General features: G+C 37.0%; 1 protein-coding gene across 2 annotated transcripts in view; it reads left to right on the forward strand.

Moving 5' to 3' along the window:
- Positions 1 to 18,112, forward strand: part of PARD3B (par-3 family cell polarity regulator beta) — a 1,159,791-nt gene that overhangs the window by 913,602 nt on the left and 228,077 nt on the right. The window lies entirely within an intron of this gene.

The following is an 18,112-nucleotide window of genomic DNA, read 5'->3' on the forward strand; positions in this document are numbered from 1 at the left end:
AGACATAAATAATAAACTGTTGACATAAGTAACCCCATAATGCAATTAGGGATACTTTTACATAGCCAAACAGAATTTTCAAATTCCCTCTTCTTTTAGTTTTCTGTCATTGGTACAATGCCAAATATTTCCCTGATCCTTGTCTTATCCAACTGTCCTGGATCAGATTTCACCCCAAATGAAATGTTTTGTATTTATGTATTAAAAATTATTATTTAACACTTACAATGGGCAAAGTACTATGAACTACAACATAAAGAACACAGAGATAATTTAGATATAGTTCCTGATTTCAAGGAGTCTTAGAGATGTGTACTTCATATATTTACTTATTCATTTATTTATTAAGGAAGTAACAGGAAAGAAGACTAAAGAGGTTAGGAAGAGCCTTGCATAACCAGAATTAAAGAATTATACCATGATTTTTGAGGCAATAGGGAGCCAACAGAAGTCTTTCAGCGAGGTTTTATAAACATAGGCACATTTATCCATTTTTTTTTTCTTTAGATTAAAAATGCTGAAGACTATGGGGAATGGACTGAAGGAGGGGAAATTTGTGGCAAGACATCCAGTTAGTAGGAGACTGTTAGAAAAACCCACAGCAAAGAACCCAAGGGCCTGAATAAAGGCCCTGGCAGCTGGAGGGAATTGAGAGAGAGAGAGAGAGAACTCCCAGTTTTGCAATTTAGGAGATTGGCTACACACTATGGTATACTACAAAGAGGAGGAAAGGGATTAGAGAAAAAGATAATAAATTTTTTTTTTTTTTTTTTTTTTTTTGCTTTTGTTTGCTTTCAAGGAGCCTGTTGTCACAAAAATAGAGAAGTCTTGTTTTTAAGTCTTGTCTTGAGAAAGGGAGAGGGTAGAAGTCCCTCTAGATGAAAGAAAAGGCATGAAAAAAAGGCACATAAAGAAAGCTTGCCCTACCAGCAATGAGTTTCAGGAAGTACAGAGTGCTCGGCAGTACTCGACTGTGGCAAATTGAAAAGAATAAGGTCCCAAAATATACCACAGAGATCATCAGTGATCTTAGCAAAAGGGAAAAAGAAAGCTAAGAAAGTTAGTGGAGAGAAAACCTAGACATGTAGCAAATGCTTACTGTGGGTTTTCTGTGTGTACAGATCCAAGCACTTTACATATATTATCTCACTTAATTCTTTCCACAAGCCTAGGATTTATTTTTCAGCAATGAGTGATCTCCACTTTAAAGATGAGAAAACAGGTACAGAGGGCTGGGTAGCATTGAAGGCCAACAGATAATTAGATCAGTTAGGGATGAAAGCAGGTACTGAGTCACGTCCTCACCATACTCAGTACTTAGGAGAATACCTGGGAGCTCAAGAAGCAGAATAAGTGTGTATCGCTTGTAGACATTTGGTAGGTTGGGTGGCAGTGGCTGGGGAAGCAAGCAGTAAATTAACAACGCTAGGAAAGCTGGGAAACACTTGGCAAGGTTGATGTTTGAGAACTGTGAGCCTACCGGAAGGAATAGAGATGACGCAGGGTACTGGAGAAGGGAGGGGAGAAGGGTCAGCTTTGGCAGTCTGCTGGTTGCAGTAGATAAATCTAAGTAACAAACTGCATGCTCCCGAGGAAGAGGTGGCATGGGATATGCAGTTTGATGGCATCATAAAATCTGGAATCACTGCTGTGGGGATGTAAATGAGAGCTGAGGATGAATAAATGAAATCATTACTGTGCAGTGCAGAGGCAGGAGAAAATGGATTGGAAGATTAGATCTAGGCTGCTAAAGCCTTATGGGTGTGGTGGAGGGAGGGTCTGGGGGAACAGGCCGGGAATTCCAGGTAAGTCCTAGAGGAAAGGAAGTGACTGCAGCCAGAGAGGAGGGGGAGGTTTCTGTCTTTATTTTGTTTCTTAATGAGGCTGGAAGCATGGACTCTTTTAGTAGGAAAGTTGGAGGCAGGAAAATGCTGAAACAACCTCTAGGCCCAAAGCTGATGATAATAGCTAACATTAATTGAGCATTTACTATGTTTTGACAGCAGCTTTACAAGCCTATAAAAGAAGAAGGACATGAGCATTAACTGGGAGAATACAAAGCTTCCATTTGTGAGGGCCACAAGCAAGGTTTAGTTTCAGTTAAAATAAAAAGTTGGAGGGAAGATTCTAGGGAAAAGAAAAGAAATCACAGTTTTAGAATTAGAAGAAAAAGTAGAATGGGTAGCCAGTAGGTCAGTGTTTCCAAAACTTGTCTGAAATAGATGTCACCTGTGGTTCCTAGTAAAAATACAGATTCTGATTCAGAGTTCTGATTCTGGAAATTCTATTTCAGTAGGTTTGAGTGACCCTGGAATCATTTTTAAATATGCACCTCATGATTATAGAAGTCTGGGAAATACTACCATGGGGTATTATAGTAGCCAGGGTGAGGGTCTAGGTCAGCAGAAGACTTTGCCAGAGGTGAGGATGGGATGGGAGGGAGAGGAAGAAAGAATAATCTGTGAGAAGGCCTGAAAGGGGCGCCCCAGTCCTTGCTCAGAGGGTCTGGGATCTGGCAGAAAGCCACAGGAGACTGGAGACGCTCCCAGGCCCAGCTGCCTAGTGGGATCTCCTGGCTTACCTCTTTCACAGATGTCATGAGAGGCCACACAACTTTGTATGCATCTAATCAGTTTTGACTTCAAGGCCGGGCACCATGAGTGCATAATTTAATTGTAAGTTTAAAATGCATCCTCATCTTAATCACCAACCATCCCCTCTACTACCACCTGCCAAAAACAACTTACACATGCTTGCAGACATCTAAAATCATTTGCCTGGAGGATCAAGGATCCACCAGCCTCTCAGAGGTATAACAGATTTAGAATTCAAAAGCCAGGAGGAGAGGACACACTGAGTTTCATTCACAGCACAGCATAATTCCTCAATCAAGGAGCGCAAATGCCTGATCTTAGTGTCCTGAATAAACTGTGCAAGCAAAGGAATTGAAGTCCATTGGCGCCCCAGTACCAGGTACCTAAAGTCAACTGTGTCCCTAAGGGGAAGAGAGGTGGAAGGCAAAAGGAGGAAGGTTTCAAATGCATCTTATTTTTTCTTATTTTACCTAAGAAGGCCCCAGGCAGACCTGTTTACATTTGGAATACACAAGCCAAAATCAAAGCTCTGAGCTTGGATTGTTTTTATCCTGCCAGAGCTCACCCAGGTGCAGATTCTCAGATTGCGGCTGGAGAGTACTTGGAGGGTTGCAAGTTAGCAGAAAAGAGACATGATTTAAAAAAAGAGGCGAGGACTGCCTCTGGGTACTTCTAAGGCAGCTGCTGATAGGTGCTAGTTAAGAGTGTCTGTGGGTCCCTTCAAATTCTTGAAGCAGGAAGCCATACACACAAAAAAACTTCTGAGAAAAAATATGGAGGAAAATATGGGGGCTAACTAGTGATTCTCGTAGACTTGGATTAAAAAATTGTAGTGATTTTGAAGCATAGGAGCACTGGTCATTCTCAAAGCCTCCGTAATTCGGCTAGTTCACTACAAATTCACTGAACCACATCTGATTTTGCTTCAAATCTCTGCCACCATCAAAATATTAGAAGTAATCAAATACAGGGTTGTAATGTATAGTTGCTGTATTGACAAGCAGTCAGAGCTCTTCTTCCCACAGCTTCATGGGATTGGCCTTCAGTGAACCTGAGTATTGGAAAAGTGCTACTAAGTGAAATCTGTGCGTACATGCTGAGTCTGTATGGATGCATTTAAATGTACCCAACCTCCAGGATGATGGTGAAGTCTAACGTTAATTTAGGATTTTTGTTTGTTTGTGTTTTTTAAGCAAACTCAAAGTCTGATTTTAACAAGTATACCAGAAAAGAGAAGATATCAACAATTATTTTAAATGGCTATTTAAAAATAATTTCACAAATGCCTTCTGCCTTATTCCATATCCCTTGGCAAAATCTGGCTGAGTCTCTACTTACTGTGTACAATCCTAGTTATTGGGAAAAAGAAAAAAAAAGGTGATCTCTTGTGTCCCTGCGATGATTAAGGTTAGAAGGTATTAGAGTGAGACTTCATATTATTTGAATCATTTTACTTTTTAAACTTTAGGTATGGATATATATTTGCCTATGGTATATTATAAAAGCAAAATTCAAAATAAAATTTGTATCAAAATGACAACTGCTATTAACATTTGTCTTTCCTCAATCCTTAACAGTCAAAATCAAGTTATCTATAGTAGGTCTGCTAATTACAGACAGCCTAAGTATTGACTTCCTCAAAGGGCTGAATTTGAATTAGATAATGCCAAAGCGTTGGAAGGTTGGAAAGTACTGGATGCTTATGATTTGCATATATCTATTCATTTGTTTCCTATAATTTTACCCTTTTATGGTTCTCCTATTCACCACATCTTTGTACCACTTTAGATTAATCTTCCTTTTTTTTTTCTCCTCTAGCATTAATTCCAGTGCTCCCATCTTCACTGCTTAAGCAGTGAAGTTAGTGAATTTTCAACATAAAAACCAGGTGGTGGGGGTGGGGGTATGTATTGGGAAAAACCAGATGGTGGGGGTGGGAGTGTGTATTGGGAAGGCAGATAAATAAATTGACCTATTTCTGGAAGTCTTAGAAACATGTAGACAATCATTTACCCCTCTTTGGGGGAGATCTTCAGTAGATGAGTAAAAGGTCCAACAAGAAATAATAGGGACAAACAAACCAGAATCAAAATAATTACATTTCCTTCTTCTACCTCTCAATTATCCCTCACCTTATACTTTTCCTTCTTTTTGTTTTAAAACTTTTTACTTTGGAGTAATTTTAAACTTACAGAAGAGTTGCAAGTAATACCGAGTTCCCATATACCCTTCACCTGACTCCCCCAATGTTAAGATAGTGCATAACCATGGTACAAAGAACAAAAATTAGGAAATTAACATTGCTGCAAAACAATTATCTAACCTACAAGCTTTGTTTGAATTTTACCAGTTTTTCCATTAATGTCCTTTATCCATTCCAGGATCCCATCCAGGACCCCATGTTGCATTGGTTATTGTATATCTCCTTAGTTTCCTATGCTCTGTGACAGTTCCTCAGTCTTTCCTTGTTGTTCATGACCTTGACACTTTTGAAGATTCATTTTGATTAGATTGTTATGTATTTTTGGACAGAACATGACAGAAGTGATGCCTCCTTCTCAGTGTGTCTTATCAGGAGGTATGTGATGTTGTTACTATGGTATTCTAATGGTGAGTTTCTATTTTACTCATTCCTTCTGCATTTATTAATTGGAATTCTTCTATAAGTAGAAGCTATCCTTTCTTCCCCCATAAATTTATTTATTCAGTTATTTCTATCAATATAGACTTATTGGGTCTGTATTTTATTCTTTGGGTTATAATCCAGTGCTATCATTATTTTGTTGCTTAAATTGTTCCAGCTCTCACTATTGGGTGCTCTTTCAGGATATCTCTTGTGTCCTTTCAACTTTCCCCAGCATTTTTTGAGAACATTTTTTACTATTTGGCAACAAAAAAATGCTCCAGGCTCATCTATATTTTCCCTGCCACAGCCCAGGAACCAATAACTTTTCCAAGGATACCTGATTCCTTATATTGGAAAATCCTATCTACAAGCCAAGATCTGGGCTCTAAAAGTACTCATTGCTGGGTATCGTTGATTCTAGGCCTTCTCTGGAGACAGAACATGGAAATTTTGTATACATGCTAACATACACATATATACACATCTGTATTTATTTCTGACTTTATCTGTACATATATTTAAAAGCCCTGGGTTTATACTGATATCTCCAATTCCAATCTAACAGCACAGTCTTCATTCTAGCCACTCTTTCCTTATTTGTAGCTTCTTTCTCTTACACTGAGAAACCTGGCTTTCATTATTACAATATATATACTTATTTGTTCATCCCTAATAAACACCTAAAGTTGTTTCAGAATTGCTAACCTGTACCCCTGTACTAACTAGAGTATGGTGTCTGTATACAGTTCTTTTTCACTTTAGCCTTATAGTGTCAGTCAAAATACTGTTTTCTGAAATTACTTAGGATTGGTGTTCTTTTCTTCCTCAGCCCCTTCTAATGTGGTTTTTGTTTGTAATATAATTAGGTTCATTTGTTATAGTTTGTGTTCCTATTTGGGGTTGATCTTGGTTGATTTTTTTAAAATTTGCATATAGTAAAATTCAGTTTTCTATAAAATTTGACAGGGTTTGACAAATGCAGAGTCATGTGTCTACCACCACAGTTATAATACAGAACATTTCCATATGTCCCCAGACCCCTGCTGCTCTCCCTTTGTAGTCAACCCCTCCCCCACCCATCCCTAACAATTACTCATCTGATTTCTGTCTCTATAGTTTTGCCTTTTCCAATATGTCGTGAATGTGTAGCCTTTTGGATATAGCTTCTTTCATTTAGCAAGATGCATTTGAGATTCATCTATGTTATTGTGTGAGTAATATTCCATTGTACAGATGTTATTCTTTCTTTTTATGACATAATTTGTGTCCTTGCTCATGGGTCTAATGTTTACGTTCATAAAATTGCCCATATTGATGCTTGTTGGGTTGATTCTTGGGACTTGAAAGTATGCTTTTCATCTTTCTTTAGCACAGGGCTCACCTCACTTCACCTTATTTACCATGGTTTTTGCTGTACCCATCAATCATCTTAACATTCCAAGGAGGGATTAGAGCTGACTGTTAATTATTTTTGGAAAGATTGACAGGAAGGGTATGGATAACTGAAATCTTCCCATAATCCATAAGATTTGTAAAAGCTACTTCTTCCTCTCCCCACAACTACTTAAAAGTAACAAACTTGACTCATTTTATGTTTTATATCCTTTCCCTTCCTTTACACATCCTCTGGTAGAAGCCCTAATGAGTCCTCAGGTGACTATAAAAAATGGAAAGACAGAGAAAAAGAGAACCACAGGCTATGGATAATCTACATAGTACATAAAAAGCCTCTGAGTCACTAAGAATTGATTGCACTCTAGTAAAATAGATCTGAGTAGGGATTATGTGTCTTTGACTTATTTTTGGTTCCCATATAATGCCTGGCACTTTTGATTCAATGATGGACTTACGGTCAGTCCCAAAAGTCCACCTAAAAGAACAGATTACTGCTCAGAAAATATCAATCTCCTTAGCTCTATTGTCTATCCCAGCTGCCTATGCTCTTCACTGCAAAGCTTAAGGTTATTTTGTGGCTCTGGGAGAATCTTAATTTCATTAAGGCAAGTATTTGTAACATAGATAGATGGATAATCTGTGAAGTCTCAGAAATTATGTATATGAACGTATGGACATTTCCTGAGAAGATGGGCCATAGTTTCAATTAGAATTCTAAAAGTATAAACCAAAGAAATTAAGAACATCAACCAGAAAGATCATCCATATAACTCATCTAAAATTGACATGGTAACCCCGAGAGCCTCATTTTTTTAATACGCTGTATGAATACCCTGTCTTAGAGAACTTCATTTAGCCTCAAGAAGCATTCACTAAGTTCCTTCAGAGAAAGGATTAAACTTTTGTTTTTTATCTTCAGCATCTAGCACAGAGCCTGATATATAATAGGTGTTTGATAAATGCTTCCTGAATAAATTCAATCCTTTTCGGTTACCGATATAACTAAAAAAATATGATTAATTTATGTTGTTTGTGAGACACACAAGTTAGTTTGTAAGAATCCATCAAGTTTTGTCATATATCAGTTAAGCAGGTAATAAATCACCGAGAGCTAATAAATACATACAAAACTTTCTTCTAGTGTTTTTTTTATATTTATATCAAATGCCTTCCTTTAAGAAATCCCTGCAGTCTGCATTGATCAGAAGTGGGAATATGTTTCCCCTCTCTCTTTTGCTTCCTAATGAAAGGAGTGTTTGGCTGATATGGAAAAAATCACTCCCCAATATATCTCTTTTTTTAATTAGAGTGGTTTTAGGTTTAGAGAAAAATCATGCAGAAAGTAGAGTTCCCATGTACCTCCCTACCCTAAATGTTTTGTTTTAATTTTTTGAACTTTCGATACAAACTCTGAACTACAAAACTGAATTATTATGCAGAATTTATTGTGCTAGCTTGGTTGATTTATAAATTCCTATAGAGGGTTTTCTGAAAAAAACATTGATAATTCATGTGTTTGGTATGAAAATATACACACACACAGAACTTTGGAAGCCCGATGTGATCCTACCTCATCTATAAAGTGGTCCTTTGACAACTCTGGCCCGTGCTATCCTCTTTCTTTAAAGTCAGATAATAGTACCATTGCAAGGTGGCACTTCCTCATTTTGTGTATGTCAGTTCTGACTTTCTTGATTAAATATTAGGTGAGGGCTGAGCAAGTAGACAACAGTCAATAAAAAGATCATTGAATTATGCTTAAAGTAGCTACAATCATTAAAATGCCTATACACATACATGGATATAAATGCAGAGACACTTAGATATACCAGCGTTTGCAAACTGGGAACCTCCAGGCTGAATTTGGCTCACAGATAGCTTCCATTTGGGCCACAGACTGTTAATAAAAAAAGAAAAAAAGAAGACCTTTATTTAAAATCGAGATATTTCATTAAGACAGACCAAATTTTTTGCCTATTTTTGAAGCTGTTAGAAATCACTGGCTCACTTTTAAAACTTTCCTGTAAATCTCAAACACTTCCTTGAATTTAAGTTTCATCACAGACTTTTCATATTTTCTAAAAATTCCTTTTAATACAGTAGATTTGCAGTTCTGTGGTATTTCAAAATCTGAAAGTATATTCTGTCTTTCACCTGTGAAAATGTTACTATTAATCCACATACTTTCAACAAAACTGGCATTGAGCTGTTTTTTCTGGGAGAATTGATGGATTTATGCTGCTCAGTCCACACATTCTTGGCAAATGCCCTTTTGACCACTGGCACGTAGTTGTAAAACGGTCTGGGGTTGGGGGTAGAGTCTGTGGTTATGGAATAGGTCCAAGTTAACTGGCCCACACAGGGGAGCCAACCCATGACCTTGACCCCATTACTGCAATGCTCTAACTAATTGAGCTAAATAATTGAGTAATTGTTTCTTAGCAATCTGATCAAATCAGATGGCATATATTAAGAGTCTGTGTGTGGACAAGGGTGAGGATGTCAGCGAACAAGGGAGCTTAAGATAATGGGAAAGTTATCAAGTCCTCAAATGGGTTGGCAAGTTATATTTGGCCAAGTAGTCACTAAAGGGGACTTTGTCATTACAGCTAATTGCATTTCTGGGAAATTGGGACTTACAAAAAAAACTAAAATTTACTGAATAGGGTTCTGTTTTACAGATTCAGAATTTTTGGTGAATAATTGATAACGTGTGCAAACAATTCGGGAATCAGCATATGGAGGTTGAAAGAACTTTGTGCAACATTTAAGGGTTCAAGTCCTTGGTTAGTCTCTAACTACCAGAGTAAACTTAGATAGCTCACTTGACTTTCTGAGCTTTGGGAGGGATTGGATAACTATAATCTCAAAGTTCCCTACACTTCTAAAGATTTTCCGTTAACTACAATTTTTTAACAAATGAGAACACTTTTCATACATATCTCCAAATAAATGCAAATTGTATATTTTCCCAAAAATAGAGAATTAAATAAACAATATTCCTAAAACACTTATTTAACAAATTTATTTTTGAAATGTATTGGTGCTTGCACAACATCAATATATGATACACAGATTTCACATAGAACTCCAGTGTAAATCCAGTAAATAAATACACAAACCACGGTTTTATGTATTATATGATAGATTCTTCATGGTATTATTAGATTTTTAAATCTGTGGTATTTAAGAAAGGAACCTTCAAAGTACTTATGAATCACCTTGAAAATTTCACCTTCTTATCAAATAATCATTGTGATAGATGCAGCATATTAATGAATTGCTTTGGAGTTATTCATGAATCTCCTGATTTGGGGTACATTAATGTGGACCTTTTAGCACTGCCTCTCTTGCCCTGAATTTGTTAAATTTAGATTGAACACCTTAAACTCAAGTTTTCCTTACCAAATTGTACATGTGTTGTAGTTCTTTTTTTTCCTCTTACTAATGCACACAAATTTTACTTTTATAGAAATGAGAATGGTTGGATTCATTGTTCTTTTATCCAAACTGATTCTTCCATCATTGGATTGAATGGATTAGTAGTATTCATCCTGAACTCAGTAAGATGGGTCCTAGAGAGTGCTAGAGCTGATGTAAAATGAATGACAACAGCTTAGTCACACTTGAAATAATATAAAGGCTTGGGTTTCCAAATAACCTTCCAAAATGAAAAACACAAATACTGTGGGTTCTACAGACTCAAATATAACCATAATGTTTGTAAAAGAGATTAGCTATTGAAAGTCACTTCAATATTAGGTGATGAAGTTTAGAAATACTAAAAACTGGGAGACCTGAAGCATTAAATTCAAAGCCAAGTACAGGCTGCAGAGGCTCAGGGAGATGGCTGCCAAGCCGACCATCGTCTGAGGGTGCTGCTGGTGTACTCTGAGGCGGCCACCCAAAGCCATTCAGAAACCCAGGCAGCCAGTTTTTATGAATTGTCACAGATTCTAGAGGCACTTCTATCATCTGAATAAACAAAACTGGGAAAAACTATGTGGTGTGTTGCAGAATTGATTTGATTTTTAAAAATAGCTCAACAGATAAGGAACAACCCATTTGGTTAAGTCACTCATGTTTTGTTTTTAGGATATGATCACCAGCACTCCATCTGGAATGTTCCATTCAGAGGTTCAGACTTCTGATTTAATTAATTTTGAACTTTTAGTATTGTGCATATAATTTCATATATGCAAAATTCCTAGCGTAGGCTTCTTTTATTACTCTGTGAGAACACTGGTGGCTGTTTTGAACTATTAAGTATCTAATATAGAATAGCATTAGGAATCTGTAGGACTTATTCATCTGTGGTATTTCAGAAAGGAAAATTAGCCATAGTTACAGGAAAGGAAAGAACAAGAAAACAGCTACATAGCAGAATAATAGCTTCACAGTCTAGTAAACAAGTAAATAAGAGCTTGATGCTTTGGACAAACTGTAAATCAATTTCTTATTTCTTTGGTCAAACTGTAAATCATCACTGTGCTAAGGTACTGTATATTTCCAGGTGAAAATATACTTTTTATGGTTGTGTGTTACTTGTAATTTCTCTTTCTAAATTACAGGTGATTAGAAAACCTTGCCAGAAGTCAAATTGTTGTTTCTGTTATTTCCAGATATATATTTTTAGTGATGTTATATTGTCAGAGAATGAGATTATATCCATTTTTATAAAGCTATATTAAAATCCTATGGGAAATCTATTAATACAGAAGAATTGCTGTCCTTTGTCCAGGCCCCTCTGGACAAAAGGAAACATTGTTGATTGCTTGATGGCCCTTGAGTGTCTGTTAAACTGTACCAAGCCCCTCTGGAATAAGGTATTCTGTGAACTGGAGGATGCCTACAATGAACATTGTACTATTCATTGAATAGACAGCAACTCTATTTCAAACTATACATCCCTACTCATTTTGTAATTGGTAACCCTATCTTATTTGTGGGTCCCAAATTTCTAAATTCTAAGGAGACTCTAAAGGAAGGGGGGTTTCTAGACTTTTAAAAATGATCAGAGACCCTTGTAGGCAAAACAGGCTTGACAAATTTTCATGAGTCTTATGACTTTTTGGCCCTAGAAGAGTCAACATATTATGCAGAATTTTTCATAAGACCTTCTGGAAATATACATTTTTTTTCCTCCCAGCCTATTCACAGTTGAGAATCAATTCAATTTTATGGCCTACTCTTAAAAGACGTATAGAACAAAAAGAGATATTAGTTAACTTTACTCTAAATCTAACATAAAAATATTGAAATCTGATTCCTTGCCTTAAATTTGAAGTTAGGGCTTAGATTTTTTAATTACCTCTTTCTCAAAAAGAACTCTTCTAGGAAAGAGTGCAGATAGAAGTATTATTTGGAATTCTCTTAAGGACAGGATGAACTCTAATGACAAAGATAAGTAGTGCCCAAACTCAGGAGAACACACCAACTACTTCATGCATATCTTTATTTGAAATCTAAGATTAAGGAAGTCATAATTTTTGAATTAAGGTCTAAGTAGAAGATAGAGATCATGCTGTCTATAGATGGTATCTTCCAGATTAATCATCTTTAATGAAGGCTTTGGGTTTAATTTTCATTCTAGAATTTAGGCTGGTATTTTGAAAACAGAGTGAGTGTCAACATGAAAAAAATGGTCACCGTGGGATATAAACCTAAGGTGACTCAGTGCCCCCATGGCATTGGGATAGCCAGGTGTTCCAGTTTGCGAAAGCTGCCATTATGCAAAATACCAGAAATGGATTGGCTTTTATAAAGGGGATGTATTAGGTTACAAATAACCTAAGTTATAAGACCATAAAAGTGTCCAAACTAAGGCATCAACAAGAGGATACCTTTAATGAACAAAGGCCGATGGCATCTGAAACACCTCTGTTAGCTGGGAAGGCATGTGGCTGGCTTCTGCTGGTCCTTTGCTCCTGGGTTCTGGTTTCAAAATGGCTTTCTCCAAAATGTCTCTGGGCTTCTGTCTCTCTTAGCTTCTCTCTCTCAGCCTCTGTGCATCCTTGCTTGTTCTCCCAGAGCATTTCTCTCAAGCATCTGAGGGGCCTCTCTTAGCTTCTCTGGGGCAGACTCGGGGCTTCATCTCTTAGCTTAGTGTTCTGGTTTGCTAATGCTGCCAGAATGCAAAACACCAGAAATGGATCGGCTTTTATAAAGGGGGTTTATTTGGGTACAAAGCTCTGAAGGCCATGAAAATGTCCAAATTAAGGCATCAACACAGTATACCCTCACCAAAGGAAGGCCATGGCATCTGGAAAACCTCTGTTAGCTGGGAAGGCATGTGGCTGGTGTCTGCTCTGGAGTTTTGGTTTCAAAATGGCTTTCTCCCATGATGTACCTCTCTAGGCATCTGCTTGCTCCTGGGTTGCGTTCTCCAAAATGTCTCTGTAAGCTGTAGTTCCTCCAAAATGTCACTCTCAGTTGCTCTCCAAAATGTCACTCACAGCTGCATCAAGTTTCTTCTGTCTGTGAACTTCTTTATACGACTCCATTGATCCAATTAATACCCACCCTGAAAGGGTGGGGTAACACATCCATGGAAATTATCCAATTAACTGTTTAACTCACAGTTGGTTGAATTACATCTCCGTGGAAACACTCAATCAAAGAATTACAATCTAATCAACACTAATACATTTGCCCCCACAAGATTGTGTCAAAGAACATGGCATTTTGGGGGACAGAATACATCCAAACTGGCACACTTAGCAACTCCAGATGTCCTTCTGCATGCACCTCCCAATGTCTCCAAACATCTGGGTCTGTGTTGGCTCTTAGCTTCTCCTGGGGGCAAACTCTGGATTACATATCTTAGCTTCTCTCAAATGTCTCTCTCATCTTCTCTGAGCTCCTTGTTTCTGTGAGCTCTCTTAAAGAACTCCAGTGATCTAATTCAGACCCAAGCAGAGTGGGCAGGATCACATCGCTATAGAAATAACTTAATAAAAGATCTCACCCACAGTTAGATGAGTCACATTTCCATGGAAACACTCAATCAAAAGTTTCAACCCAACAAGATTGTATTAAAAGATCATGGCTCTTCTGGGGTCCATAATAGCTTCAAACTAGCACACCAGGTGTTCATTACCTTTACCAGGTGAGAAACTGCTGTCCCCAAGTTGGTTTTTCTGTGGCTGTAGACATCCAGGGTTGTAGCTGGCTTGCAACCGCCACACCTAAACTCAGCTGGTAGGGTGATTTGTGTGTTCACAGGAGAAGTACCTTCTAGTTGAGTTTTATGGTGAATAATATGCTGAATTATTATGTTGTAGGATAGAGGATATGGAAAAAGAAGAAAATCATTATCTTCTCTGAAAACCAGATTTAATTCAGCTCATAGCTGCTGAATATTCACTATGTATAAGGCACTAAGAATGATGGTAAGGACTAGATTTTACTTATCTACTTGTAGCCTTAGCACCTACTAGAAGATTGGGCAGAAAGTAGGTTCTCAGCCGGTATTTGTGGAACAAATTCATGAATGCATGTGTGCACAAAAAACAGAAATATATAAAAATCCAGTCCCAGCCCTTGAGGGGCTCACACTTCAGTCACGGTTAAATCGTGCCTACCTAAATGCAGCTGCAAACATCAGCACAAATCTTCCTCATTGCAGGACTCCCTCCCTGAATCCACTCTGTCCTATCTTACTAGGGAAAGTATGTCCACTTAAGTTTGTTTTATTTAGCAAAAATGTTAGGCACATGATAAAAGCATTAAATATGATTTTTAGTGAATTGAGACATCCCAGAAATTAACCCCCACCCATTCTTATTCAACAGTTCTTTCTTCTAGTGGGGATAAAAAAACAAAGTTAAGAGAGCTTCTACCTTTCAGAACAGTTTCAAACTTAGTATCACTCATGAAGAATCAATATAATAACTCTTTTCCATTGTTTAAGGTTCTCTTACTAGATCTATCGTGCATTAATTATTTTGCTTCTTTTGTATTTGTACAATAAATGCTTGACAAAAAAAGCCACATAATTTAAGATTTTTATGACACAATGGAAAAGTTTCCCACCCCCAGGGGAAAAAAAAAAATCTGTGATGTTCTTATTGTCTTCTCAGGGAAGATTTCATATATTAAAAAAAAAAAAAAATAGAACATGAAAAGAAAAAAAACTCCAGTTATATTTTATGTGACACGCAGAAGATTTTGAATATATAGAACATAAAAGAACATTATAAGAGCTATAGAGAGTTAATGCTTGTGTTCTTAATTTTGAATTTCAGATAAATATGACTTCAGCTTTGATCCTATGTGGACTAATTCTTTTGTCACTCAACTAATTAATTCAGTATGCTAGAGAAAAGATGCTAATTTGGGCATCAAAGTAGTGATAATTTTTTATGTTTAATCGGAGTTATAAAGATAAGTTTTACTCCCATTAGACTTAGTTTGGAGTTCACTCATTTGATTCTTGTTCAGATGAATTCCATAGAAAGTATGCCCTGTTTCTCTTAATTTCTGAGGATGGAGCAGTAACATCCAGGATTTCCTTTAAAATGTTTCTTTGCGTAGTCACGTAAACAGAAACAAACAAAAATCAGTCATTTCTGCATGTTGCCTTTTTTTTCTCTGTAAATATAATGAGTCGGGTACCATCATCTATTCTTTCTGATAATGGATTTTACACAAATTGCTTGTATATTGATCTGTGCTGTTGAAACGTAAGTTGTATTTGGCTTTGTATTTAGCTAGAGATGAGGCCTATGGTTTCCACAGAACTTTTAATTAGCCCTCCCTGGATTTAATTTCTTTGACATGAGTCAGGCTTTCCTTTCTCAGGCAGTTTGCTGGTTTGACCCTACCTGCATGTGGATGGTAACCTCAGAACCATTTCCTGTCGAGGGGGCATTTCCTTCTGCTGGATGAATCTGTGATCCTACGGAGTGGGCCCTGGCAAGCTGGGTTCGGGAAGACCAAGCCAGTGGGAAACTTCCTAGAGTTGGTAGAAAAATGTTGCAAAATGAGGTATGATTTAGTCTCAAAGCAGGCTTTCCTTTTTTAATGTTTGGGTTACTGGGGCAAAGGAGATCAAGAAAAGGAAAAGGAAAAGGAGGGTAGTAAGGGCTCATGAATGAGAGGGGAATATCTGGCTGTTCCCTGAAGTCTGAATTTCAGCCATGTATCCATTTGAATTACTATTAGGATTTTGTGTAGGGTCTGTCAGTTGTATCTCCTTACTCAACCAGCCTTCAGAGAAGCCCCAAAAATCCACTTAAAATTAATAATAATAAAAAGGAAGAAGCCATACATTTTGCTGCTTTGAAATAAGTAAACATTTAATAAAAGGAAAAGCCTTTTTAACTGTTAAGAAAACATAAAAATGCAAAAAGATCCATTTCTTTAATGCTCCTGTTAAATATATTTCCCAGAAATCATAAGCATTTAGTCTGACTCACTAAGGCTCTTGCCTACAATGTCTTAAAGCCAGTGAGAGTGTATGAAAGCAATTAATCAAAGTTCAGTGTGCTCCTGAAGAGTACATCTTCTTCTGGAAAGCAGAGGGATAGAATAACTTAAAACTCAGTGTGGTAGTGACAATTAATATGCTTTTTATAGTCCCTGTGTGGATCTGAAAATCATACCTTATTAGTATCTTTATCTTTCTTGTGCACTCCTTCATGTTTATTTTCATTGAAGTTTAATTTCGGGCTTCTCATTTTTTTTTTTTTTCCATTTTTCCTAACAGAGTGCTGCTTTAGCAACCCCAGAGTAGAATTTTCATTTGCTAGAAATATGCTTAGTAAAAGTAATCATCCAGTGTCTCACAAATCTCTTATCTGATCCTTACAAATCAGTCTTCCAGAGACACACTTTTTTTTTTCTTTTAGGAATACTGGTGATGTGTGTTTTGCTCTGCTTTGCTCTCTAGACCCTCAGAATTATTTTAATGTATTCAGTACCCCCCAAATCCATTGTGTTTCCTAGTCGCTCAGTATGAAGAAAGCAAATTAACCCAAGGAGTCCTAACAGCTGAATTTAGCCAGAAAGCTGCATAAGACTCTGCCCTGCAGATGTTCTATCCACTTAGGCAGAAATCTTAGACTCTTATAGGACCCCCCTGCTTTTTAATCCTAAAAGCAAACATCAACATATTTGAGATCTGAAGCGTTCCCTGCTTTAGAATGAAAAGTCACCATGACCACCAATGTAAGAAACACATCCTAGGAATGAGCAACAACCCAGAGAAAAGTTCAGGGTGGGTGGGAAGGTTAGACTTAATGGAAGTAGTAAAGATATCAGTGGGATTAGAAGTGTTTTCATTCAGGTTGTCATCATCTTGGAAACATAGAAACATACCAAAATGGATGTCTAAGCAGTATAAGTTCAATTTAGGAATCTTATTTCTAGGGGTTCAACTGCCAAGCCCAGTTAGGGTTAATTAGAAATATTTTTAAATTTTCATTGTTCTCGAATATTGAATCTTTCTTCAATTACCTGAATATCAACTCACTCAGTTTTCTTGTGTACAAATACCATAAAGCAAATCCCTATCTACTTTTGCATACCACAGTGTGGGCTTCTAGAGTTTAAAATACAGCCCTGTCATTGTGAAAAGCATATGGGCTTTATAGTTTTTTACCTCCTTCCTTGAAAGTCACAGGCATCAGCCATGGCTATCAAACATGCTGCAGAAGGCAAAAATAAAATTAGAATATTTTTCTTTCTTAATAAAGATTAGTTTGCAACAAACCCAAATCAGCTCATTACGCTATCAATAATATTAACACAGAAGTAGGAAATGCCCTTAGATAACAAAGGAAGGAGGATGGGAAGGGTCCTCTTCTAACTGGTCAATTTTCACTGAATTTGTATCAGACTCATTAACTCTCAAGTACAATAGGAACCATGCAAGCTAAACAAGGAAAGACCTTTGCCACGTAAATTTTAGAAAGAAGCAATAGCTGAAGTGCACAAAACCATATGAGATTACAGTACTTGGAAGTTAATTTCATCAGCGTATGCATATGCTAATTCAGAACCCAATTTAGAATTCATCAGATAACAGAAACCTTCTATGGGAGAATTTCAGAATTAAACTATGGAAATACAGTCAGAGACCTGTGAACTTCTCTGCCCCCGTATTTTGCTTGAGCTTTGTCATGCTGAACAATTTGTAAAATTTGTAAGAGAATATTATGCGTTGTTTGTAAGGCAGTTAGTTGCAGGGTAGGTGAAACAATATCTAAGTCCAAAAAATACTGTGACTGTGAGGTTTGTACATTTTCACATCTGACATCATTCCATAGATTTCTAAGTTTACTATCAGTGATGACTGAGAATTAGCATTCTCCAAATGTATCATTGATACCCAAAGATATCTCTTGATCGTAGGAGGAAAACTGTACTTCCTGTTTCAAACTTTTAGTTCTCTTTGAATTCATAGCTTGCCACTAATTTGGAACAGGAGTGCCTGAACTTTTTCCTCACCTTTTTTTATTTGTACTAAAATTTATTCATACACCATGCAATTATC

This window comes from Choloepus didactylus, chromosome 9, assembly GCF_015220235.1.
Source record: "Choloepus didactylus isolate mChoDid1 chromosome 9, mChoDid1.pri, whole genome shotgun sequence".
Lineage (NCBI taxonomy): Eukaryota > Metazoa > Chordata > Mammalia > Pilosa > Megalonychidae > Choloepus > Choloepus didactylus.